The sequence below is a fragment of the Puma concolor genome, chromosome B1, assembly GCF_028749965.1.
Source record: "Puma concolor isolate L17-30 chromosome B1, mPumCon1.1.hap2, whole genome shotgun sequence".
NCBI classification, from domain to species: domain Eukaryota; kingdom Metazoa; phylum Chordata; class Mammalia; order Carnivora; family Felidae; genus Puma; species Puma concolor.
The window spans coordinates 177,260,802-177,288,791 of record NC_141670.1 but is presented as its reverse complement, the minus strand read 5'-3'; the positions used below and the strand labels follow the sequence as shown (position 1 = coordinate 177,288,791).

Genomic DNA, 27,990 nt, shown 5'->3' with positions numbered 1-27,990 from the left:
CAAACACTTCCACTCTAGGTTCCAGCTTAGTTCCATGACCCATTTTACTTTTCTTTCTTTTTTAAACATTGTTAAAACAGTGTAATGTCATGAGAATTTTCCCTCAACATTTCTCTTGTAAGTGCATGAAAGTCATAACTACAAGTTTACAGGATTCTTTTTCCCTTAAAAAAGTTAGCTTCCTTTTTTAAAACAGCCCTAACTTCATCTTCCAATTACTTATGGGCAAAGTTCCACAAACTCATGTGGGTGTAGAGTGCTTAAGTGCGGGGGGAAATCAATACTGAGCTTGTAAGTACAATACTATTATTGGTAATCACAGTGACATCCGATTAAATGTACTTTTAAAAATAGTTTCCTTCTCGATACTTTTTTTTTTCTTTTTTTTAACCAGAAGGCTATATTCCACTGAGCGGCCTATTTCAAGGGCAACCTTGAAAAAAAAAAAAAAAATTTGTTCCTATCACTACACAAACCCGCAAAAGCCAAAAAATGTCATGATTCTACACAAACTTGCTTCTATTTTTCCTCTAATTATCAAAGGATAAAGTTCACAACATCATTTCACAAAGCATTCCCTCAAATCAAAAGAGCTCCAGATCGCCAAAAGGAGGTGAGGAAAGTGTTTAAGAAAACAAGCCCGGGCGAACTTACTTTTTACTAAATGAGATGGCTCACCCATTCTCCCAAGAGACTTGTCTCCAAACTAAAATGAAAGATCAATCTAGTAAACTGACTGCCGACAGGTCCCGGTGTACGGTGTTGGGTTCAGGCAGGTGGAGGCCAAACGACTGTGATTAAAGTTAATTAACAAGCCAGTTGTCTCAAAGTGTATAACCAGCAGGGTGCGGGGGAAGCGCAGAGATCCGCGCAAACTCATTATCTCTACCGAGTAAATAACTTGGTGCCTGAAACTCGCTAAAGGACAGCTTCTTTTTATCTCGGGGTGCGGGGTGCCTAAGGAGGAGTCTAGTTGTCGGTGCAGATTCTCACCCGCCCGGACCAAATCACGTTAGCAAGGAGTTTTTGTATCACTTACCCGCTTCTGGTTTCCTTTTAGACGCCCACACGCGGGAGCGAAATCCAAGGGGCAGAAACCAGAGCCCAACACTTTGCGCTCTGGGAATTTACCCGGAAAGTGCCGAAAAGCCGCAGCCCAGCCTGAGACGGTCCCCCCCTGCCCCCCGCCCCGCCCAGCCCACCCGCGGCCCCCGGTACTCGCCTCGCGCGCGGGCAGCCCAGCTGGGAAAGCGAGGCGGACGGTGAAGCCTCGGCGCCGGCCTCTCTGCCCGCCCGGTTCGCTCGGTCCTCAGCCGTCGGTCCCAGGAGCGGGGCCTCCTCCGCCTCCCCGGTCCCCGCCGGCTGCCCGCACCGCGTCTGCTGCCGGGCGGCGGCCGCGCGGGCGGCGCTGTCACACGGGCTGGCGCGCCGCGGCCGCCGCACCTGGAGGCGGGGAGCGCGGGGAACGCGAGCCCGCGCGCAGCTCCGGAAGCGCTGCGGCCGCAGCCCGGCGCCCGCCCAGGTGCTCTCGCGCGCCGCGCCTCTACCGCTTCCTCTCGGCCCGCGGGGGCGGGGAGCCGGCGCCCCGCGCGGGGGCAGCCGGCGCTCAGCGGCGGGGGCGGTCGAGCCGGCAGCCCTGGTTCCGCAGCATAGCTGGGCGGCTGACTCAGTCCGCCGAGGCCAGGCCGCGCCTGGCACCCTCGCCACCTGGCGCACCTTGGCCGCGAGGCTCCCGGGCCGGCGGGGCTGGGAAAGCTGCGAGGGCGCGTCCGGGAGCGAAGATCGGCGAGGGCAGTACCCTCCCCGGGGGCTGGGGGGAGAGACGCGGGTGACCCTTCCCGGCCCCTGCTGGCCAGTGGGTTTCTCCGCGCGCTGATAGAGGGGTTCCTGTCAAATGGGCGGAACCTCTCCACCACTGATTGTTAGTCTTACTCTACTTTCCGTGTCACCTCAGCGTTTCCCAAACTGAAGACTCATCGAGGGCGCTGGTTTTCCCAGGCTGCTGCTTGGCAAAGTTGCACTCAGTGGGCCCGGGAATCTGTCTACCGAGCTCCGTTGCAGATTCGGCTGAACCCATTCTATAGGCTTCTCCTTCAAATGGTGTCTGTGAGGAAGGGATTGGTGTCTTCGTTTAATAGTTGAGGAGTCGGAGAGGCAGAGCACCTTGGCCAAGACGACACAACTTTAAGGGGTGGAGGTGATTTTCAATTTAGACCTGAACTCTTAACCCTGAGGAATACAGCCTATTCCCTGATTTTCTAATTTCCCCCTTTCTTGTCTTTTTTCACTTGGGAGGGAGGGATGATCATGCCCCAGTCCTTCTGGTACCTGAGCTTGTTAGATCCTGGAAAGACACTGCCCCTTCGACTTGGGCCTTGGCACTCTCTTCTCGGAACTGACAATATGGAGTCAGCAAAAGAAAAGGGGCTCCTCTGAAAAATTTAAAAAATACCACCCAGTGTCCCCTAATACCGCAGAGTCAGTAAAATCCACTTGTTTGCCAGGGAGTTCAAAGGCCAAATCCTTTTTATTTATTTATTTTTTTTAATAAACATCTCTTCGCAGACTGTACCTGAAATGTTCTCCCTTGAAAGATGAAATGTTCTTATCTTTCCACTGTACCTGTTGATAGAAGTAAAGCAATTAGGGAAAGTGGTGAGCTTATTATCCAAACGAGATAATTGGTGAGGGCCAGCATGTAGGTGGCTTCCCAGGAGCTGGCGCTGGTGGCAGGCGTCATCCTCACCAAAATACCTCCCACCCAAAAGCACCTTCCTGCCTGGGAAGACTCTGTAACAGGCTCCAGAGACGCCAAATCTCCATGTCTTTTGAACTAAATACTTCATACCAAGCCCTGTTTCCACCAGGAAAGTTTTCCCATTTTCTAAACCTCAAGCATGGTCTTTCTTTTGGATTCCTGTAGAATTATACTATGTGGTTTTCCTGGCTTCATTTTAGGTCCTTAATCTGTTGAGGTGTTTTGTTGTTGTTGTTTGTTTTTTTCACTTTTTGCTTTTTACCTAAGAATTCTCACATACTTGTCATGTGTTTTTATCTGTGTAAGCCACCTTGAGTCCTTTTCTGAACAAGGTGGCTTATAAACAAAGTTTCCCACCTTAGTAGGGACATGTGTCAGAACACCAAACATTGTTTTGGCCTCAAGTTACTTCTCTTGGTAGGTTTTATAAACCTAATTGGGACTTTGTGTCTCTTTGCAACAACATCATAGTCCCTTGATTATTTATTCAGTAATTTATTGTTTAAGAAATTTATTGAACACTTACTTTTTGATAACTTGAGAATACAGTCGTAGCAAATACAACCTCTGGATTTACAGCCTTCTCTGAGGGGAAATAAAGTTAAAAGCTGTAAGGAACACCAATGATTTAATAATAGCTCTGGGAAGTGAAAGAAAAACAATGTTCCCCCATTGAATATATACATTAGTTTTAAGATGTATTCTGGTTTTAAGAACCTTCATATATGGAGGGAAATAAAAGGTATCTGAGGAAATATGTCAAAAGTACTCTTTTATTAACTGTTTACTAATAACTCAGATTTCAGCCAAACATCTAACATATATGTTGTAGATATAAAACAACTCTACAAGTTAGAACTCTTTTTCTAATTTTATAAATACAGGCTTAATTGAGACTTAGGTTAAGTAGTCAATAGTGTATAAATTAAACACATCTAGGCTGGATTCATATACTATAAATTACTTAGCCCTCACAGTGAGGCATTCAGGAAGCAAAGTATACAAGAAAATTAACTTCATAAAAAGTGAGGTCTGATATCTGTTTACTGCCAGGACCGTTGGACTATATATTCCCAGGAATTTCCATCTAGGTTGGATTTATTCCAAAATGACCTAGTCCCGTCCTTATTTCCTCAATATTTAGTCAGAGAGCAGGTGTAGCCATGTACTTTGCCAGACTTTGTGTCTTTGCTCCGCCTATCCCTCTTACCCAGAATGCACTTTGCTTCTGAAAGAGGTAATGTGACAGAGTGGTAATCTTCCTCCTCTCCTCCCCTTCTCCCTCCTGTCCCTCCTCCCCCTTTTCCTTGCATCTTCCAGGGTAACACCTATAGAGCATTTAGGTGTCAGTTGCTATTCCCAGCACTTTGCTTGCAAAAGCTCCCTGAATTGTCTCAACACCTTCTTGAAGAGACTGTGTTATTAGCCCCATGATAAGAAAACTTAAGAAAGAGAGGTCAAGTAATTTGCACCAGTTAAGAAATAAAGAAAAGAATTCCAAGCCACTCTTCTCCAGCATCCACCCTCTGCACTGGATTGCCTTTCAGGGAAATCACAGTGCTGGAATTGAAAAAGCCTGCGCTGAAAATGAAGGCTGATCATGTAGTTTGTGGCATTTTGAAAAGATGCATTAAATTTTCTGAGTCTCGGGGCGCCTAGGTGGCGCAGTCGGTTAAGCGTCCGACTTCAGCCAGGTCACGATCCCGCGGTCCGTGAGTTCGAGCCCCGCGTCAGGCTCTGGGCTGATGGCTCGGAACCTGGAGCCTGTTTCCGATTCTGTGTCTCCCTCTCTCTCTGCCCCTCCCCCGTTCATGCTCTGTCTCTCTCTGTCCCAAAAATAAATAAAAAACGTTGAAAAAAAAAATTAAAAAAAAAAAATTTTCTGAGTCTCAATTTCCCCATCTGTAAACTGGGGATAATAATACCTATGAGAATTTAATGTGATGTCTTATCTAAGGTCCCTAGAAAATAGTAGTCCCTTAATACATTTAGTTCTATTCTCTTTACTCCAATTATTCTTCAAAACAATGTTCAACCCTCATCTTCCTCTTAAGCCCTTCCAGATCTCTGCTACCCAGAATTGTATACACAACAGAATTTAAAGCAATCATTTTTTCTCTAAAGGAAAATCCCATATTGTTTTTGCCAAATAGAAAACTTTAGGGATGTAGATAAAATAGGCCTGTGTCTAGTTAACGGTATTGAATTCAATTCCTTTTAGATAAGCAAACATTTATAAAAATAAAATTATATATTAATGTATAAACACTGCCTATTCCATTCATGTTTTATAAACTAATTTTATTCACATTTTCGCATGCAACTTTAATATCAGTAACTGCATCAGGAGAGCCACACTTTGAATCATCAGTGTTTTGTTTTGGGTTTTTTGTATTTTGTTTTTTGTTTTGTTTTTGGGTTTTTTTTTTTAGAGCATATGAGTTTCACTTCTGTCTAAATTTTTGAAGACACTTAACTTTCTGAATTCTTTTATGATTCTGTCACCGGGAATGTTTACAAACCACAAGTTCCCACCAGCGTTATATTAAGAAGTTGTATTTTCTCATTCATCCTAGATATGTACATTTGTAATCTCCACCAGTTTTTTTAATGCTTTTGAAAAGGATGCTTGCACTAACATAGAGCATGTACAACTAACTGTGAGTTCATACTTCCATAAGTAATTACTTCATCTGTTTTAAGTATCTTCTTCTTGATTTTTAAGACAATTCCATCAGATGACCTCTGTATGTATCCTGAACCAAGACTGATTGAAGATATTCAGGCCACATGCCTTACACCCAACTCCAGTAGTTCAAGTACTTTGCAGTTTGGATTAATGTACAATAATTCTGGAAGGGTAGTGATCCTCGAATATATAGATTCCAGGTACCAGGCACTATTACACATTTTTAACACTTCTAATCCTCTCAGCAGGTTTGGAAGGTAGGTACTACCATTAGCTCCTTTCTTAACCAGCGAAGAAATGGGGACACAGAGTTTATTTCACCTAAGAACAGTAAGGGAGAAAGGATTTGAACCCAGATAATGTGGATTCAAATCCCATATATGTCTTAAGCACTGTGCCTCAGAGAAAACTTTTAAAGTTTTGGCTGGAAAGATATCTTTTCTAAGGCCGATTTTTTGGGGGAAATGATGTGCCTAATTTTCAGGCTCTCTCTTGGATTTCCCCAATGACATTTGTTTTCGCCACTATTGGAGTATAGCTATGTTAGGGGATTTTGCATTACAGATACTAAGAAAGTTTTCTTATTACTTTTGTTATTCCCTGAAGTTCCACTACCTCTCTGGAGGTATGAATTCCCTGAAGAGCCCATTATAGGGCCTTGGATACATTTTTGTTTCATTAAATTAAAGTACTCATATTCATTAGGTTAAACACTTGGTACTTTGTTAAAAGTTTTAAGAGTTGCTTTGAAAGTTTTACTAACTTTCTCACTACAAGTGAGCAGCCTGGTGGATGCCTACTGTAAGGCAGAGAAATGAGGAGTGTCAAATACGCAGTCAGTTAAATTTTACCAAAAGGTTATAAGATTGTGGAAATAATTTATTTTGAAATATAAGTTTTCCAGGAGCGCCTGTGTGGCTCAGTCGGTTAATTGTCTGACTTAGCTCAGGTCATGATCTTGCAGTTCATGACTTCATCAGGCTCTGTGCTGACAGCTCAGAGCCTGGAGCCTGCTTCATATTCTGTATCTCCCTCTCTCTCTGCCTCTCCCCTGCTCGTGCTCTGTCTCTCTCTCTTAAAAATAAATAAACATAAAAAAAAAAAAAAAGATGAGTCCTATAGGGGACACCTCGGTGGGTCAGTCAGCTAAATGACCTTGATTCAGGTCCTGATCTCACAGTTCGTGAGTTTGAGCCACTTATGCTGACGGCTCAGAGCCTGGAGCCTGCTTCAGATTCTGAGTCTCCCTCTCTCTCTGCCCCTCCCCTTCTCACACTCTGGCTCTCTCTCAAAAATAAATAAACATTTATATATATATATATATATTTTTTCCAGAACTTATTAAATATTTTAAAACATGGTATGAATTGTCAAAAGGATAGAATTAGGCTGGTGGCAGCAGGGGAAAAAAAAAAAGATGAATGAAGGAAGCAAATTTTGGGGCCAGTTTTAAAATCAGTGGGCCCGGGCGCCTGGGTGGCGCAGTCGGTTAAGCGTCCGACTTCAGCCAGGTCACGATCTCGCGGTCCGTGAGTTCGAGCCCCGCATCAGGCTCTGGGCTGATGGCTCGGAGCCTGGAGCCTGTTTCCAATTCTGTGTCTCCCTCTCTCTCTGCCCCTCCCCCGTTCATGCTCTGTCTCTCTCTCTGTCCCAAAAATAAATAAAAAACGTTGAAAAAAAAATTAAAAAAAAAAAATAAAATCAGTGGGCCCCATGAACCTCGAAATTCTGATCTCAAAGCCTTCATCATTCTCTTGTGGTCTAAAAGAGTACATAATCTCTAGGGGTTTGCATCTCCCAGGAGAGAACACAGATACCCAAATCTAACTAAAGATATCAATTGTGTGAAAAAAAAACTTCACTCATACAACTTGAGAATGTACCATTTGATGAGAATTTTGTCTCTTCTGCTCCCCTGTACATCACTTATTTCTTAGACTGGAAAATTTCAAAGATATAAAAGATGAGATGTAAAAAAAAAATAGAAAGTTTTTCTATAAAACTAGTATTTCAGAAACTTATTTAGGTACTAGAGATTAGAGTATTTCTTTGACACTGATACATATTTTACACTTTACTACTTCTGAAATGGGGATTTATCTTAAGATGGATTGCTGCTAGCCAGGCAGTAGTCATAGTATAATTTGTCATTGCCTGTATATTCATGAACCTGACCACACGTTTATATCGTCATTTCAGTTACTTGCACTGGCAATCCAACAGTCCAACACATGTTGGGTTGTCATTTACAATGTCTTTAGAAAGATTACACTAGGTTTCTGCAAAAAGTCAAGGAAACAGAACAATGTGATATTAGATGAAAATCTACATCTAATTCTCAAAGAGAATTTTTTATACATATATAATAAAAATTCTAAGTGATTTGTGTTATGTCATAGTTTAGGTCACAGTGATTTTTTTTTCTCATGGTTTAAAAAATATTCGTGTATTCTAAAATACATTGCATTTTTTGGGTTCTTACATCCAGTAGTTTCACCACTGCTAACATAAATATCTAATTTTATTTTTCTATAGAAAAAAATTCATTAAGGAAAAATGATTATTAAAAGAAGTTCCAGAGAACCTAATTATTGTCAAATGGATTTGCAGATGAAATACATTCACAGGGTGTAAAATTATTACTTCCACTTTGTTGTGTCAATTGTTCTCACATATATTTCCAAAATTGAGTTTACTAAACACACCAAAAATTATATTTGTACTACAGTTTGAAAATGCTCTATACCTCCATTTTTTTCCCTTTTTGCTAAAAATGCTACCCTTGTAGTAGATAATTAACCTTGACAGTTCTTCTGACATCAAGAAACAAAAGGGGGGAGGGATGTAAAGAAGCAAAAGATAGAAAGGTTAGAAATACAAAAACAACAGCTAGAACTCGATCCCCTATAAAGCATTGAAATTAAACTATTAAAAAACTAATTTGAAAAGCATAGAATAATACCTATGTACAAGATGAAAACAAGGAGCGCCTGGATGGCTCAGTCAGTTGAGCAACAGATTCTTGGTTTTGGCTCAAGTCATGATCTCAAGGTTCCCTTTAAGACCCACACTTACAGTACAGAGTCTTCTTGGGATTCCCTCTCTCCTTTCTCTCTTCCCCTCCTCCACTCAGGCATTCTCTCTCTCTCTCTCTCTCTCTCTCTGTCTCAAAAATAAATAAAATTTAAAAAAAATTTTAAAAAGATACATGAAAAACAAGGAAAGGATTGATAAAACCTCCTACCACAAGACAACTGCCATAAAAGCAGAGGTCACAAACTAGCTGTGGGCAGCATGAAGTCAAAGTATCTTTCAGAAGCACAGAGAGCTTAGCAATTTTTAATTAGTTTCCCAGATATAGAAGATTTTATATTAAAATACGTATTTTTCAGCTTCTCTTCAAAAATCAGAATGTCTGATAACACTGAACTCCTATTCCCACAAAGCAAGTCTGAACCAACTGGAAGAATGGCTGCCCTTTCTGGATAAGACATATGTTCTCTAATCTGCTATAGTCCTACTCACCCTGTTTCTCCTTAAAGTTATAACTTCGGAGCTGTGGAGGTTGCAACTATGGGACATGGCCCGAAATTATGAGCTGTGGAAGACAGACTGTATGAGTGACAAACTTATGGATTTCTGAAATGGAAGTCTTAGAAATATACAGCCAAGGTCAAAAGTTAGTACCCAATATATTAAGAATGTTTCATCAGCAGAAGCAGCAGCAGTGTGATCGTCAAAATAGCTAGTATCTACTGAGTTCTTAAAGTAAGTCAAATAACATGTTAAATGTGCTGTAGCTATTATTTATTCAACTAATTTTTGTAGCTGCTGTAAGATATGATGAGTCACAGATGCCGAGACAAACATAGACATACTTCACTATCTTTTGGGAACTTTCAGTATGATAGCAGAGGCAGATACTACACAAATTATTACACAAATATATATGTATGTATATGGCACATGTAAATGCTATTACACACACATAGATATATATAACACATAGTATACATATGGTACATATACTACTTAGTATATCTATGCATGCATACATACACATTTACATGTTTACATGTATATATAACATATACATGTATGATTATGTGTGAACCATATGAATCTGCTGATGTTTGTCTATATTTAACCTCAGAAATGGTCACTGCATGGGGTTTATATTAATACATTTAAATTGAAACTGAAAGAAATGTTTTTCTCCTATTCCCAATCTTTCCTTCATGCAGAGGGGATTTCTAACCCTCCCAGCCTCTCTTTGCTCCCATTTTCACATGTCTACATGCTGCCCTATGATAGTGGAGTACCCTATTTATTGGGTGTCTTTGGAAGAAAGGCCTGGCCACATGAGCCCTGCTTCTTTATCCCCTTTCTTGTAGCATGGGCTGTCGTCAGGGAGCCAGAATTCTGTGTTGCTCTTTCAAGCCGTAAGACCTATAGGAGGTTTAAATATATTCAGAGCTTCCAGAAACTGACATGTTGTCTCAAAGTAATATTTGACTCCTTGTCTGCCTGATTCCTGTATATCTTCCCATTTATTTCAAACAAAGCACCCCGACATTTGTGGTATTAGGAATGAACAAGGTTATATGCAAGCATGCAAGCAAATAAAAAGGAGAAGGAATAATTTTTGATCAGTTTATCAGAAGAATCCTCTTTAAACAAGTGACGTTTACACTGAAAAGCAAAGGCTGGGTGGGAGTGAGCTATGTGTGCTCAGCTTGTGTGTGGGAGAGTACAGAGATAGGCTCCAGGCAGAGAAGAGCATTTGTAAAACCTCAGATGCACCAAAAGCAGGAACTTTGGAGGAACTGAAATAAGCTCTTTGAGCTAGATAGTGAGCAAATTAGACAGGATGAAGTTGGAGGGACAGGCACACGCATTGTATATGGCCTTTCACGCCATGTCTAAGTTTGGGGATCTTATCAGAAGTCATTGGGATGGCCATCTATCGGCTGAATACAATGAGATGCAGAAAGGTTAAACTGCAAGAAACTGCAGAAAGTTAAACTGCAGAAAGGTTATACTGTTTGACAGCACACACGTATGATTCCAGGGACCACTCTTTTAATTGCCCTTCTGTTCCTTCTGTCCAAAAGAAGTACACAGTCTAACCGGCAGAAATCTCAGGGTGTATGTGCACTTGTAGACTTTAACTTACCTGTAACAGATATGACTAATGAATTCACCAACTTGTTGAGGGATTTATAAAGAATGTTTGGTATTTATAATTTCATACCTCTAGGTTTGGGGAAACAAAATGGACAAATGAGTCGATTCATCCTTCCAGTTTCTACAGAATTCTAACATTAGGGAAGATTTAATCTTTTTAACTGCAGGCGCCCCTTTTGTGTTACATAAGCAAGTTCAACCATTTCCCCCCAAAACAGGTAATTCAACATAGATTGGAGGAAGGGGAACAGAGGATAAGAATGTCTGAGCACTTCATGAAAGAGTGTTGGTAGGTAGATTGGACAATGAAGACACTGAGTTACTCTCTCTACATCTAAGAGTGTTACAAATGGACATGTGATTTAAAGCTTCATTCATCACTGACTTCATGTACAGTTTGTACACTGGTTACTAGCAACTTCTATGCTACCTTACTGTTCTTACTCTACAAAAAAAAATGCACAAAAATCCGTATATCCTGTTTCTCTGTCTGAAAAGGTAGTATTCTCAGTTTCTTTAAAACACATTTTTTAGAAAAGATATCTATCTGCCATTTGATCATTTTCTCTGTGTGAAATATGACATACCATCTCAGTTATACCAAACAGCAGGTGCGCAGACCTTCAAAGACCTAACTCTCAACTTTGCATTTCCTTCACTCCACATGGCTTCTGCAGCATCCTGTGTAATGGTTTTGTATTTTTTCCTGTGGAAACTCTCCAACCTGCACTACTTCAGCTTCAATCTGGTTTAGCGATCAGAATACAGGGTGTCTGCTCAGTACATTTTGCAAGCATATTAAGGAGACCATGGCAGTCATGCTTGGTTGAACTTCTCTTCTTTCACTTGCAAAGGAACTACTACTCATGCATTCATTCAGCCATGAATGCTTGGCTTTTTTATTATAGTTACTAGGACACTGAAAAAGGAGTTTTTTGTTTTTATTTTTCATTCATCTCCACAAGAAAGAAAGAAAGAAAGAAAGAAAGAAAGAAAGAAAGAGAAAATAACACAGTACTGGATGGAATCAGTCACTTGTCTTTATGCCCCAACTAGGGACGATTTCTACTAAACCTATAATTTTTAAAAAGACACCAATTTAATGCATTAGAATATCTTCATAAAATGCCAAGTGCATTTTCAAATAAAAAGCACATTTGTACAACTATCAAATGGGTAAATATTTTCATTGAATCGGCTGAATTCAATAGGCAATAATTAAACATAAAGAACTTTAGTTTCTCTTTCATTGTCCCTTCCAAACTGTGCTTTCAGATTTACTCTACTCATGAATGAAATACAGGGTGGATTCCTTAGATTTTCTGATCTGTGTCATTGAAAAGAATAGTCTAATTTATGTGCTCTAGCACGACAGACTAACTCCAATCTATTTCATTCAATATAAAACATACTGTTCTCCATTACCACCCTCTTTCCCACAAGCCTGCTTCAGTTCTATCATGCTTCCTTGGGGTGGTGGGGAGGGAAGGATTAGAGGACTAGACGGATTTCTCTCAGTTGCTCACCTCTTCCCTCATCTGCTAACTGCTGCATCAGACCCCTCAAGGATCAGGTGGATAGGAAAAGGAGATTGAGAGGAAAGGTTGTCTCTTAAGTGGTGGGTGCAGCTGTAATTTTCTGGCTTTTCCTCTCCTAGTTTTTCCTAACTCTCTCCCACTCCGCCACCACCCCCACCCCATAGCCACTGCTGGAGTCAGGATTCTAATGGATGCTCCAGAGATGCTGGAAATATTTCCTCTCAGCCAGCAGCTTTTGACACCTCTCGTCAGGCCCTTCCTGGTACATTAAGTTTCTTCCACTAGACTGAGTGCCTACTTCAGACCTTTCATACAGTCCAGAGTCTTCAGCAAATTTTAAGATACACAGATGGCATTTACTACAGATATGTGAACTCTTGTCCTTTTTTCAAAGCTGAAGCTCAAACTGCTGCCCATACTATATTAAACATGGCTAAGAATAGTAGGGAAGAGTCAATGGACAATTGTATCATTTGAGAGAGACAGGTTGTAAGAACACGTCACTACATCCACAAGGCTGGAGTCTTTCATTTTTTACAGGAGCCCAGGCATCTGTGCATGTGTGGGTGGTCATACTTATTAAATACTACCCATATTTATTAGTGCTGGGGTCATCTTTATTAACTATCCACATGCAAGTTCAGTGCATAAACTGTCTCTCATAATCCTCATACCAGCTCTATGAATTGGATTCTATTATTAGCCTCATTTGATAGATGAGGGTACTTAAAGGTTTAAGAGTTTAACTTGCCCAAGGTCACATACCTTATAAATTGTAGAGCTGGAACTCAGCTTAGTACCATTGTCAGATGCATAGGTCTTGCTCACCACAATTACCACATCAGGCCACCTACCCTTGGGACCGGACTGTGATTAGTTTAAGTAGTGACTAGAGCTGGGATATTTAAATGGATTCTTGTATCCATTGCCAAAGGTTTGCCCAGATAACAGACTTTGACAGCAGTTGTCATCTCTGTGTTATGGATAGAAATCTTTCACTGAGTGAGGTGTTTCCTGGGTACAGGCCTATATATGACTGTAATCTTCCAATTAAACAATGCAAAACAATAACAAGACCCAAGACTTCAAAGTCATCCATCTACCCCCTCACACAACTTCTTGCATATAGCATCAGTAATCTACTCAACAGTGTTCTGATTAAAATTTCTTCTCATAGTTAATGAAATTTATAGTTTACTTAGTTATGATTTCTAGGAATCTAGTTATGCATTTTAAATTCCACTTTATAGGTTCTTTGTGGCATCTCTGAACATTGGAGATAATCATATTATTCACAGTAGCTTGTGAGAAAAAATGGGTTCAGGTCATAACATTATTAGGCAGGTCATCCACAAGAACATGAATATCATGGTGAGTTCAGAGCACATAGATTTGCTTCATAGGCAGGAGAGCATACCAAGACTTTGAAAACATTAAGGTTCTTGGCTATTAGGCCTACAGGGGTCTCAGTGGCCCTCAGTGGCAAGATTCAATGGAAAAAGAGAAAACCAGAATTTGGCCTGAGGACAGACCCAGGGAATGGTCATTATTTTAACATATAATGTCTAAAAGGGTGAAAGGAGTAAAGATAGATCCCAGAAAGCATTTGACTATTGACTTAATCTGATGGGATGGTTATGCCAGCAGAGAACCCATGCAGCTCTCCAAAGGCCCTGCTTAAGTCAGTCATAAAATTAGCAAATCCAAACTAAGGTTTTGTATTAGGTCTACATAATGCTTTATGAAAACTAGAGTATTTGTTCAAGTTTGAAAAATGGTTTCATCAATACTCTCTCCTAGAGATTTATGACATACATTATCATAGTAAAGTCTTTGTGGGAATCCTGCAACACACACACACACACACACACACACACACACACACACACACACAAGACCAAACCTGTTTAATCTTGCCTAATTTATCATTTCCCAGGTCTGTCAGATCAAGAGACCATCTTTTTTGTATAACACCTTTAGTTTGCTGAACCACACTTTCAGTAAAGCTGGTACAGTTAATTAAGGGAACCCCACATCTTATAGGTAAACCTCGAAGAACATTATTGACTGTTGCTTCTTACAGCAAAACTATTGAGAATTTTTTGGTCAAAATGAGTTAAAGGAAATGATCTTTAAAATATTTCCAGTGTACAGCTATTCTAGATGTCTGCTCAAGATCCGAGGACCTCAAGCTGGAAACAAGGGTGACAAACTCAAATGAAAATCATAGGGCCTCCAGGGTATGGGCCTCAGTTGAAGGTCTGTCTACCTCTTCATGGAAATGAAATAAGATATCCTTATGACTAAAAATCAATTCTGGAATCCAATTCTACTCACAGCTGAGGGTAAAGATCACAAAGTTTATACCACAGAAAAATTTAACCTAGAAAATTTGTGAGTGGATGGTAGCAAATGCTGATATAAGCCCTAAAAGAGCTAGTAAAGTACCTTATGACCTATAACTAATTTAACTAGGTTAATTAGTGACATAACTTATAGAGAAATTCTTGAAATAGTTATTTGCCAAAAATAACCAATATAATTGAATGGGTTGACATACAGGTCTAACAATCAGACTAGATAATATTTTTGAAGGCTTAATTTGAGTCAATTACAGAGGTGAGCACTTCCATGGATTAAGTATGTTGATCCTCATAGAAGCCCACGTTTTATAGAATGGAAGGGAACCTGAGGATATGAGACATTAAGGAATTTGCTCAAATTCATAGTGGCGATAAGTAGTTGAGTCAGAATTACGCACTCTATTCAAAAGCCCAGTATAGGATTTTTACGTGTTTGGGTTTTATGCTTCTTTGGATGTAACAACAAGAGACAAAATAACAGTTCCCTAAATAATACAGAAGCTTCTTCCTCTCTTAGTTCACATAAAAGTATTTCAGAACTGGATCAAGCTCTTGATCAACATTTGGAATTTATCTCATAGCCAATTATGGCTGCTCTAGTTCTCATCATCACATCCACATCCCAGCTGGTGAGAAGGGGAGAAGAAAATGCACAGTGTCCTTTTTTATAGGCCAGACCTAGAAACTGTACATTATTTCTACCCATAACCTATGGCCTAAAACTTAATGAAATAGTCATGTCTAGCTTATGGGAGGCAAAGAAATGAAATCCGTATACTGGGTATCCATGTGCTCAATTAAAATTGCATCATTCTTTTTACTAAATGAATACGGGGAGAATGACTATTTGGGGAAAACTAGCACTTTTTGTCACAGTCATTAGCTACAAGCTATTTAATTATGGATCCCTACCCAAAACTGTATTTTAGGTTTAGAATAGTTTATGTTAGGCAATCTTTTCTGCTAGAAATTGAATAGCAGAGCCAGTTGGCTGGAATGGTGTGAAGTCTGAGTCAACAAAAATTCTTTCTTCATATGGATGGGAGAGGGTGGATCTTTCTGGCATGATGGAAGATACATCAAACATCTTCAAAAGTATTATAAAGTTGTTAGAAATTATTGTTGGATCCACCTAGAGACAAAAAAATACTTGCTATGTCTCTATAGTGTTATTAAGATACAGATTGTGTTAAAGCATAAAAGATCAACATTAAGCTCATGCAGATGAGTCCATGAATGATACCTGTTTATAAGGGTCAAGGAATAGTCATTTAAACTACTGACAGTCTCATTTATTCCTACTGGATTAAATGCATCATAAAGAAGAAAATGAAATACAAGTGATACTAAATACTAAATAGAGGTGACATCATAGGCAATAAAGAATACTTATTCTAGCTAAATACACATATGAAAACCATCAGGCTTTCTATGAGATTACCTATGGACAATGTGTGAGAGATAAATCTATATTACAGCAATCCATTCTAAAATCTGTGAGGATAGAACACATCAAAAAAATCTCACAGAGAGGTGCCTTCCTGGCTCAGTTGGTGGAGCATGTGACTCTGGATCTCAGGGTTGTAAGTTCGAGCCCCACATTGGGTGTAGAGATTACTTAAAAATAAAATCTTAAAAAAAAACTCATAGAAATTTCTATAAATGATCATTTTCCTTTGGAAAAAAAGTATTTAAAAAAAAATCTCTGGAACCACACAGAAATTATTGCAACTATCACAAGTAAATGGCTCAATGTTTAAATACCAAAATTTTCCCACATTTTGCTTATTAGAACTAATAAACACTAATGCATAGTGAATTTACCACTTTGAACAAATTAAGTCAATTTTTAAAATCTTGTCTTTATATAGCTCTCACCTATACAGAGTTCTGATATCTTTTAAATTTCTGTATTTTCATTTACCTTTCTTTTCTTTTTTTATCTTTTCAAATATTTTCCCAGGCATTCACTTTTATTGAGAAGAGCACTGCAAATAGCTACGTGTCATTTTTTTGTTAGAAATTCACAGCTTTCAAATTCCTTTCATATGCAATTTTCATTTACTCTTTGGAACTAATGCATATTAATGCAAAGTACAATATCTTATTAGAGATATCTGAAGCTCAATACATTTCTTACTTTTCTCTTATTTAACTAGTGAAATCCAGAGGTTCTGATTTATGATCATTTTAATTGTATGGAAGTTCTTCATGTACTCTGGAGCCTCCAAAGCATTAAATGTCACTCCACACCTTTTCTAAGTTCTTTGGTGCCATAAATATCATTTCAAGGAAAGTAGGTTTTGTGTTTCCTGGGAGACCAGGTACCCACAGCAATATTCTTCAACAAATAAAGGGCACATTTATTCTTCTTTCAATATTATAAAACTTGGGAGAAATTTTTGTATTAAATCCTAAGAATCATAGACCATGTAAATATATACATTTTTTACATTTATAGTGGTGGCCTCTGCTTGGAACCTAGGTATTTTTATCTTTGTATTTGGATAAGTTTGGGTGCCTCTGGAGGTTCTATGCCAGTTTTGAAAATCTTTTTGTAGCAGAAGACTCCTTTGTCTAAATGAAATCTTCAGAGGAAATGAAAATGAAACAAATAAAATTGATGATAATCTGGTTGAAGGAGGGAAGGCATGGGGGTGGGACCTCTTCCCCTCCGTGGAAGCGTGGGTAATTCTAAGTACTTCACTCTACCAGTGACACAGATTGCCCTTCAGCTCAGCCCATGACTCAGACCTCTGCCATACGGTAGGACTTGTCATAAAATAGACACTAAAAGTGAAAGCTGTGCTGTACAATCTAAAAGATACTGAGAACCCAACACAAAAATAACATGTAAAGTACATTAAAGAAAGCAGCCCTGGAGAGTGAAGGTTGTATTATGCCGGAAATTTCTGGAGCAAAGAATGGCCACAGTCTACTGAGCAGCAAAATAAGTAGGATGGATCACCATTTGGACCTTCAAGGAAGACCTCACCTTTGACGCTTATCAGCAGGACCAAAGTTTCATCACAGCTTTCAAGGCTTGGGCAATAGACATCACAAAAAACCTGAGAAGTAGAGGAAACTGCAGGTGCCCCATAGTAGCTGACAGGGTGTTTCTTGAGGACATGTAAGGCAACCCTTTAAAACACTCTTAAATAGGGGAGGGGAAGAAGGAGGTAAGGAAGGCCATCTAAACCCCTTTTATTTGCTAGAAGCTGTATAAAAATGAAGGTATCAGACAGGGTCCAGTCAGGAAAACAGAATTCACATTCAGGGCTTCAATAAGGAAGATTGAATAATAAGGAACAGTGACGCAGGTATTGGAGCTTTCAGAGCAAGAGGGAGACACGAGGGTAAACTCAGAGCTAATAAGAACTAGCAGGTATTGCCCCAAGAGCTATGGGAACAAAAGGCAAAAGATGGAAGTTACCATAGCAGCAGCTTAGAGGAGGAACCTCATAGAGCTCAGACTCAGACCTCTGATCAGGGGCACCCACCTGGCTGGTGCTGGTTTCTCTAAGGCAAATGATGAATCTTGTTCTAGAAGTGCCAAACGGAGTGAGAATAAACAGTCACTTTTGCTGGGCAGTGCTGAAAGATAAAATAAGAAAGAAGAGGAAGGTTCTTTCTGCCCTTCCCCTCCCCCTCCCTTGTTTCTAAACTCCCTCTAGTGACTCCTTTTGGCAGAATGTAATAGGACATTAGCTAGCAAAGCTGTACCAACCTCAGGCTTGCAGAGAGACATATTTGGGGCAGACACAATAGATAAATACAGGAAGCACAGAAAAGAACTGTGTGCAACTCTTACTACAGCCCCATATTTTTTTCTCCCAGGTTGGTGTGATAGTACCTTTGGTGATATATATATTGTTAAAATTTTGATTCTGTATTGTTCAAACATTAGAGTGGAAAAGCATAAAAGAGATAAATGTACTGTAAAATTACTCTCAGAAAAAAAATAGTTTGATAGAAATTATGGCAAAGCCTTATTTTTGCAAGATATTTTTCAACACTCAATTTTATATATTGACATAGTATTATTAAACTAACTCCATTCAGTGTCTTGGGGATATATTTTGCAGACAATTGTAGACATGTTAGACATTTTTAATATTAGAGGCCTGACTGATAATGCCTGCTCTTAAAAATTTTATTTTTTGTATTTTTAAAAATTTGTTTAATGTTTTACTTATTTTTGAGAGAGAGAGAAAGAGTACGAGCAGGGGAGGGGCAGAGAGAGAGGGAGACACAGAATGCATGAAGCAGGCTCCAGGCTCTGAGCTGTTACCACAGGGCCCACTACAGGGCTTGAACCGATGAATCACGAGATCATGACCTAAACCGAAGTCAGAGGCTTAACCAACTGAGCCACCCAGGCACCCCTAAAATTTTCTTGGCTAGAACGTTATCCTCTGCTTTTTAGGACACAAAAGTCTAGAGTCTCAGGTAGGTACATTTATAGGTTTTCGTACTTATTTGATTTGAGAGAGGCAAAAATTTGGCCCTGCACATCACACGTTGTAAGATTATAGGATGAACTTGTATATGGGACACTGCCAGTGACAGGCTTCGACTTCAATAATTTATGGTCACACTTTCTTCTTGCATATTTGGTATTTTAAACAAATGAATTGTTCTTACTTTAATCTAAAACAAAGGATACTGGACTCTGAAGACTGACTACATATGTCTTAATCCCTGGGCTAGGCCAAAATTGCCCATTCATTCAACAGATGTTTGCACGGTTACTCTATCAGTCAGGGTTCTGGCAGGGGAGGAGAGTAACTCTGTGTTCTGGGAAAAAGGATTTATTATAGGAATTAGACTTTACAATTGAGGGAGGAGCTGGAGAAGTGAAAGTCTAGAAGGCAGAGTTTAGATCAGAGTAGTTAGCAAGCAGCCAATCTGAGAAGCCAAGTACAGCCGGTTGCTAAATTGGAACCATAAAAGGGGTTCCCATGGAGAGCTTTATGGAGAGTTGCTCTTTCTGTGGAGACCAACTTGATGGGTCCACAGTCAAGTGCTTTGAGGCATACCTGAGGTCACTGTTGATCGTCAGGGCTAGTTGGCTGCAAGAAAACCTACTGGCAAAGCAGAGGAAGAAGAAAAGCACTCGAAACCTACTGATCACAGCCTCCTCTGTCCATCATTTCATCTGGCTGCAAAACAACCTTCAGAGAATAATGTTTGCTGCATCACTTCCAATTTTCAAATCTCTTGCAAGTTCTTCTTTTGGCAAACTATCAGCAGGGGGACCATATAGATGAGGGGTTTCTGGGAAATAGTTCTCCACTTAATGAAGATGACATAATAGTTCATCACAGCCTGTCCGTGCAAGAAACTTATTAAGTAATCTTCTGTAAAATGGGAATAATAACAGGGTGGTTGTGAGGATGAAATGACATAATGCACATAAAAGTTTTAACAGTGTCTGCCACATGGTGAATGCTCAGAAAGTAATTATTATTGTATATTAAGTAAACAAAAATGGAAAGTAGTATAAACAACTCTGCTTAAGGTAAACTAGGGCTGCTATGGCAGCCCTGGGAGTGTGTCTCTTGGATCTCTGCTGCGAGTAAAAGCAATGCTGGCCCTGGCCAAGTGCTGGCCACGCCTCCCCGCTGGCCTGCAGCCAATGACTGGGTGTGGCGGTGATCCTAAGGCAGGTCTGTTCCTGGGAGACTGGGGATTCCTCTGGCCATAGAACCTTTAGCTCAAGACCTCCCAGACTGCCATGCTCGACTTTCTTTAGAACTGCAAGTCCCATCTAGAATCCTTCCTTCCTTCCTTCCTTCCTTCCTTCCTTCCTTCCTTCCTTCCTTCCTTCCTTCTCTCTTTCCTTCACCCAAGTTCAGGATGAGGCCTCTTCCAGCTCCCTACCCTTGTCTCTCACTGGCAATTCCCCTAATAAATTTCTAGCATGTTTAATCTGGTACTGGTGTTTGCTTCTTGGAGGACATAGACTAACATGAGTGCAAAAGAAAAATAACATCACCCTAAGAAAGGAAGGTCTAGCAGCAAAAAGGGGAAATTAAAAAAGTGATGATTAATATAGAAAAACCGACCTTCATGGTTGGATTATATCACCAATAAAAACTGCCTGGATATTGATTCTAGAGTGCCCACCTTTCTTTTCTTTCCTTTTCTTTCTTTCTTTCTTTCTTTCTTTCTTTCTTTCTTTCTTTCTCCCTTTCTCTCTTTCTTTCTTTCTTTCTTTCTTTCTTTCTTTCTTTCTTTCTTCTTCTCTTCAACACATATATGTATTTTTTTTAATGTAGAATTTATGTGGTTTACATAACCTGCCCTCCCTGACAACAGCCACACTATGACTAGAGAGTCCTATAGTTAGAAGGAGAAAATCCTGTTTTCTTGAGACCACACTGATGAAGACTCATGGAAGCCACTCCCTTTTCATGTCTCCATACCAGGACTTTGGCTGGAATGAAGCCAACATTGGAAGAATATCCTGGGAAGAGTATCAAGTTTCCCTACACAGTCCCAGGTAATCCAAGCAGGTGGATATATATTTCCTTCTTCTGTTTACAATGCAACATTGATCGAGCTGGCATCTATTCTACCCAAAACATAGTTGATATCATATTTGAATGAGACTGTAAGGGATGTTAAAAGATAAACGGAGGCCCATATTAACAATTTTTAAAGACTGGGGTGCCTGGGTGGCTCAGTAGGTTAAGCGTCCGACTTCGACTCAGGTCATGGCTTCACAGTTTGTGGGTTGGAGCCCTGCGTCCAACTCTGTGCTGACAGCTCAGAGCCTGGAGCCTACTTTGAATTGTGTGTCTCCTTCTCTCTCTGCCCCTCCCCCACTCACGCTCTGTCTCTGTCTCTCTCTCTCTCAAAAATAAAATAAACATCAAAAAAATTTTAATAAAAACAATTTAAGGATTTCTTTGAGCAAAAAAACAAAACAAAACAAAACATTCAAATCAGGCAGCACCTAAACCACAGTGGTCCAGAACACAACCCAGTCAGGAGCTGGGGAAGAATCTTATATGAAGTGCAGAAACAAAGAAAGGAGATTATTTGATTAGCTAGAGCTTGAAGCTTAGTTGGCTATTTGTGATTGGTTGTCCATAGCATTTCCATTTCATAATCTTGAGGCATTTACAAGCTTAGATTTTGGTTTGTTTATATAGGCCACTATAGCATTACAGTCACATCGATCTAATGGCCCCCTTGTTTAAGTAATTGAATGGGGTAAGCTAATCATTTCTTCAATTGCTTTAAACTCCATTCCTGCTTCAGTTGAGGTTATCAGCAATACACATATCTAAGTTAAAACTCTTTTGTGCTAAAGAAAATTCTTTCCCAGTAATGCAATTTAACGTTCAAATGCCTTCACTGAACTCAATGCAAGAACCACGAAGAAAGTTCGATGATTTTGCAAAGCTTCTTGCAGAGGCCTCGTTCATTATTTTAGTGTTCTCTACATAAAGATATGTATGCTAAAATGACCTAGAATTCAGTACCAGAAATGTTTCCTACCTCTCTTCATCTAAAAATAAGACCAAAAAGGGGCACCTGGGTGGCTGAGTCAGTTAATAAGCCTCCCATTCTTAATTTCAGCTCAGGTCATGATCTCGCTAGTTCATGAGATCAAGACCCACGTTAGGGATTTGTGTTGCACATGGAGCCTGCTTGGGATTCTGTCTTTCCCTGTCTCTCTGTCCGCCCCCCCCCCCAAAGAAATGCATAAACTTAAAAAAAAGAGTCAATTTGCCTCTTTTCTAGTAATTCCCCCCCCCTTTTTCTTCGTATGATTTCTGATCTGTTTTTATTAGTAACAATCATAATCTTTTCTAGTAATTTTCCCCCTTTCTCTTTGTATGATTTCTGATCTTTCTGGTTTTATTTGTAACAATAATAATGTTTATGAGTTTATTTTAAGAACCATAAAATATTTATATTTGTTTTGGATGGGAGAGGAATAAAAAAAGCTATAACATTTTAAATTATATATAATATATATATTATATATAAATGCTTACTCTATTCAAACCATGATTACAAATTACTGACCAAATTTTAGAAATAAATGATACTTAAAATTCTTTGTCATGTTTATTTAGTTTTGGGAGAGAGTGGGAGATGGAGCGCAATCAGGGGAGGGGCAGAGAGAGAGGGAGACACAGAATCCAAAGCAGGCTCCAGGCTCTGAGCTGTCAGTGCAGAGACCCACATGGGACTTGAACTCCCAAGCTGTGAGATCATGACCTGAGCCAAGAAATAAATGACACTTAAAGGAGTTATGAATAATTTAATAATTCTAATTCAAGGAAGTGCATGAAGTTTATAATTCATGTTTGTTTGTTCAAAGGACAAATCTTTTTCACCTGAGCTAGGTACCAGAACTGGAAAATGTAGCTAACCGGCAGCAGACAAGCTCTGTGGCAAAACTTCACCCACTGCAGATAGTTCTTTCCTGAGTGTCCTCATCATAAAAGCAGAAGGTAGAACTAGGGGCACCTAAGAGATTACTTCCAGCTCGGGAAGTGTAGAATTCCTTTCAAGTTTAAGCTCTATGGATTTCAACATTCAAGTGTCTAATTATCCTAAGAGAACACGTACAGGAATGACAAGAAGAGGTGGCGTTAGCAAGAGGAAGTGTCCAAACGTGCATCTACTTACAAGACACACTCAGGAAGTGGACTCTAGTGAAGTGTTTCCTTTCATATTAGATTTGAATGTTATGTTACATAATGAGCCTTTTGAAGTTCCAAGAACTCAAAATTCCATTCAGTGATCTGACATCGTGAAAATGGACATTTCACCAGTCAAAAGAACAAGTTCATGATGGGGAAAACAATGATACTAAATATATTTACAATTTCTTTGTCATTAGAGTAGTTCTGTGGAACGATAACCAGGATAAAAACACACTTTTTGGTACATATCACGTAAATCAGAGACTATGCTTGACAACAAAGGAGAACACTCTATAATTATTTTGAAATAGTGATTTGTTTTGTTTCAAGCACAACTGTGCACAATTACTTTATTCTAGCATTCAAGATAAACAAAACAGTCAGATCTGAAAGAATTTGGTATTAACTTTATTGTGAAGTAATCAGATAATTTTTACAGGCTGCAACAGGTTGAGAACTGTCCTTTTACCTGTAGCACTAAGATAAACTCTAAACAAAAATACATAAGAGAGGCAGAATACACAGCATTAGCAATTGTTTCTTTAAGTCTACCTTAGTCAGCTAGTTAGCCTCTCCTGGTAGGCTGAACTACACAACAGGATGCAAGTCTTTCTAGGTTCCTTTCAGTTCCATAAGGAATGGGACTTGTATCCCCAGCGCCTAACAGAATATCTGACACATAGTAGATGCTTAGTAAACATTTGTAGTGAGTGAACATATTTGTAGGTTATCTTGCTCATGGGTTATCTTGCTTGAGGGTTTAAAACTGAAGTTATTGACATTCGGCAAAATGGCTGGATTTTATTTCTCCATAGCACATGGAACACATTTTAGAATGTGTGTGTAAGTATATATGTATATTTAGATGCTAGTTGTATTTCTGGCATCATATACAGTTGTTTGAAGGTGGGTGCTGTTTTCTTGTAAAAAATTGAAAAGGAACTCCCTATTTGTAGGAAATCCCTTGAATCTGAGCTTAAAAAGTGCTATAAAGCTCTATTTTATCTTGGTATTGAGGCTCCCCAAAGGATGTATCATTCAAAACCTCAAAGGAAACTATTTTATGCAACAGATGCAATCAGCCACAGCACAAAAACAGCACTTTTTGGAAGGCTTATGAGAGATCCAAATGCTGTGAATCTCAAGATTCAACTCAAAGGGGCTGGAATGAATTACCTTATATTATATACTTCCATAGGTTTACCAGTTTTGTATCCTAGAAAATCATTTGAGAGTAAACATAGGGGGAAAAGTCATGTTGGCAATTACCATAGAGGAGTAGTAGAAATCCCAGGATCCTCTGGAGAAGGTGTGAGTAAAATTGTTTCTTCCAGTGCCTTACCTATTGTAGGTCAACAAACAAACAAACAAAACCAAAAAAACCACAAAAAACAAAAACAAACAAACCCAAAACAAAACAAAAACCCACATACCAATGCTTACGTTTTCATTCAAACTCACATCCACAGAGTTTTCTCTGGACCAACCAAATTCATTCATCCACCAGCCTGAGAGACTCAAGGACTGAGCAGAAGACTGTCATCACTGAAAAACGTTGGTATGTAAGTTAGAAGAAGTTGTTTTCACGTTCAGGATGCTAGCTGTGTCACACTTCTTGTCCCCACGGAAACAGGATGTGCTTGGTCTATCTAGGTGATGAGTGGGGCAACAGCGTGGTTGCTGGGCTGCATCCCTGGGGACGGTTTCACCATGAAGTTCTCCTGATTGCTGCACTCTTGGTTCATCTGTGGGTCCACTGTTCAGTCTAAAGTCATTTGTATGTAGCATCCTCTACTTCACTGGCCTGCCCGTGCTGTTTGTCATTTCTTCCCCTTCCTCTCCTGAGTCTAGTCTATAGCATTCATTCTTCTAAACCCCTGTTTAACACATGGCTTATTTGTTCTTTTGATGTAAATTTTTGGTTTTCTTTGATTCTTGTTAAATGCAATGTTTGGCCATTTTTGCTAGACTTTTAAAAAAAATGTTGATTTATTTTTGAAAGAGACAGAGTGCAAACGGGGGAAGGGCAGGCAGAGAGGAAGACACATAATCTGAAGCAGGCTCCAGGCTCTGAGCTGTCAGCACAGAGCCCAACACAGGGCTCGAACCCACGGACCGCAAGATCAGGACTTGAGCCGAAGTCGGACACTTAACCAACTGAGCCACCCAGGCGCCCCATTTTTGCTATATTTTTAAGATCCACTAGGACAAAGCTATTTTTTTTAAACCACATACAGGATGAGGAGAATGCTCGGCACACGATATACCCACAATATATTTTGACTGATAGGCAAATATCTCACTGCCAGGCTCCTAGTCTCTGTAATATGTAGATGTACAGGTTAATTGTCCTCATTTTTACCAGCAGAGGTTTGTTGATAAACACCTAGCTTCTCTCAAGTGGATTATTGCTGATTAGCTTGTCTTGCTCTTTGTGCAAGTCATGGCTCGAGGGTGATGATTAAAGTCGTCCCCAAACAGGTTGCAATGTCTATGACTGGCCCGAATCTCACAACTAAGCTGTAAGGAGGAGATCACCATTCTCACATTGAAACAGTCCACACTGTATAGAAGCTGAAGCTGTATGCACATGGTCGACTTGCTCAAGAATTCACTTGCCTTATTATATTCTGCTTCTTTGTTTATTTTGTATCATACAAAAGGGCATTGCCACAGCTGCTGGATTAAGTAATGGCTCAAAATATCAGTCTACAAGGTCACGCGAACACACTGCTATTTCTTCCTTTGAACAAGGATTTCAACTGCTGCAAAAATCCTCAAAACACACTTACATACTCACATGAATAGTCCTCCCATGGATCATCTCTTCCTCTCAAAAGGCATATTGAAAGTATTTCCTTGTTCTTTGTGTTTTTGTTTTTGTTTTTTTTTTCTAGTTCCTAACATGTTCCGTGCTATCTTTCCTTGAAGTGCTCTACTTTCTGGGTTCTTAAGAATGTTGAGGTTGTTTTTCAGGTATTAAGCTTTGAGCATGTTGCTGAGGTGAGAACAAATAAAGTACAATAAAATATTTGGGAGTCTGGTGCTTTTTAAAAACATAGAATTTCTTAATGAGCATACTTTGAATATATTGAAAATGTATATTTAAAATCTTATAACTTATCCCACAGGGTAAAGCTGAAGGTTCCTTGCATTTCCAGTAATTGAATTAGTAATTGTCAGTTCTTTAGAAATTGCTCCTTTTTACTATTCTAAGCTATCGTTAAACTTTTGAAGATTTAATTAATAAAATTGTGGTTTTCAAAAGTACCCAAACAGAGGAGTCTGCTCTTCCCGTGGATGAATACATTATTTCTCTTGTACTTCTGAAATAAGAAACGTCCTCTAGTGTTGAACATACTGATATATTTCTCCTGGTATCATCAGTCCCTCTTAAGACATAAATGAGGCACAGAGGGGTTAACTCTTTCAGAACATAAGGAAGCTTCCCATACAGAGGCATTGACTTACTATGCCCTCCTGTAAAATCAAATGAATTCATATGGCACCTTTACTAAAATGCAGTTAAATAATTAATGCCTAACCACCTAGTTTATTTTTTTTTTTCCGGGAATGATCTTAGACTTTAGAAAATTACAAACCAGCTTAAGATTAAAGAGGATGGGGACGCCTGGGTGGCTCAGTCAGTTAAGCGTCTGACTTCGGCTCAGGTCATGATCTCAGTTGGAGCCTCACGTCCAGCTCAGTGCTGACAGCTCAGAGCCTGGAGCCTGCTTTGGATTCTGTGTCTCCTTCCCTCTCTCTCTTGGCCCCCTCACCCTGCCCCCCGCTGACTCATACTCTGTCTCAAAAATAAAATAAAACATTAAAAAAATTTGTTTTAAGATTAAGGTGGGATTACAACAATGTATTTGCAGCAAAAGGAGTATGAAGACAAATTGAACTGTACTATTTAAACTACAATTTTCTCACTCCCACCCCCACCCGACAAGGATGGCTTACAGCAATCACTATCTATTGCGTTTAAAACAACACTAATATTGCTTAAGCAATAATAGCATATTTTAAAAAGCGTAGGCCTGATTTTCAGACCTGATTTTCAAATAATGCTCTTAGCTTCTTTGTAAGTAGCAGCCAGAGTTAAAAACGCCCCTCATCTTGGTGTTAGATAATACCACAGAGAGTACTTCTAACTTCAGCCTTAGCTTCTGTCTACTGGCTAGACCTATTTAAATTTCCTTAACCTGTTTAATGAGGTCCAAAAATAAATGTATATTATAGAGAAAACCGAAGCACACTCACTATTTACAGAGAAATGACACAGAGAGGGCGTTTATGCAGTATGTGACCTAAATAACCCAAAGCAGATTTAATTCAATATGGGAACCTGGGATTACAGTGGAGCTGTTATCTGGGTCTATCAATAATTGTAAAAGCATCTTTACAAGGTGGCACGATCTTGGATCGCCGGTGTCCTGTCCTAACAAAAAATGAGTCCTCAGGAGAACAGAAATTAATTTACTCCTTTTTAAAAAACGTTTGTTTGTTTATTCACTTATTTATTTTGAGAGAGAGCAAGCGCATGAGTGGGGGAGGGGTAGAAAGAGATGGAGAGAGAAAATCCCAAGTAGGTTCTGTGCTGACAGCAGAGGCTCAGAGGGGTGCCACAAACCGTGAGACCACGACCTGAGCTAAAATCAAGAGTCAGACATTTAACTGACTGAGCCACCCAGGTATCCCAGAAATTAATTTACTCTGGTTCTTAGTATTTAAAAATTTTTTTACAGCTTATTTTGAGAGAGACAAAGACAGTGCGAGTGGGGGA

General features: G+C 39.6%; 1 protein-coding gene across 6 annotated transcripts in view; it reads right to left on the bottom strand.

The window, feature by feature from the left end:
- The window catches only part of ARAP2 (ArfGAP with RhoGAP domain, ankyrin repeat and PH domain 2), a 222,008-nt gene extending 197,275 nt beyond the window's left edge, over nucleotides 1-24,733 (bottom strand). For 2 of the 6 annotated variants that reach the window (XM_086705256.1, XM_086705260.1), the window contains exons 1-2: nucleotides 24,638-24,733; nucleotides 18,036-18,129 (exon numbers count right to left, since the gene is read on the bottom strand). The gene's annotated coding sequence lies outside the window, so the exon portion shown is untranslated. Of the gene's footprint in view, nucleotides 1-654; nucleotides 1,008-1,039; nucleotides 1,162-2,572; nucleotides 2,623-18,035; nucleotides 18,130-24,637 lie in introns of those variants that run through there. The other 4 variants (XM_086705258.1, XM_086705261.1, XM_086705259.1 and 1 more) reach the window with 4 other exon arrangements.
- Between the last annotated feature and the right edge of the window lie 3,257 nt (nucleotides 24,734-27,990).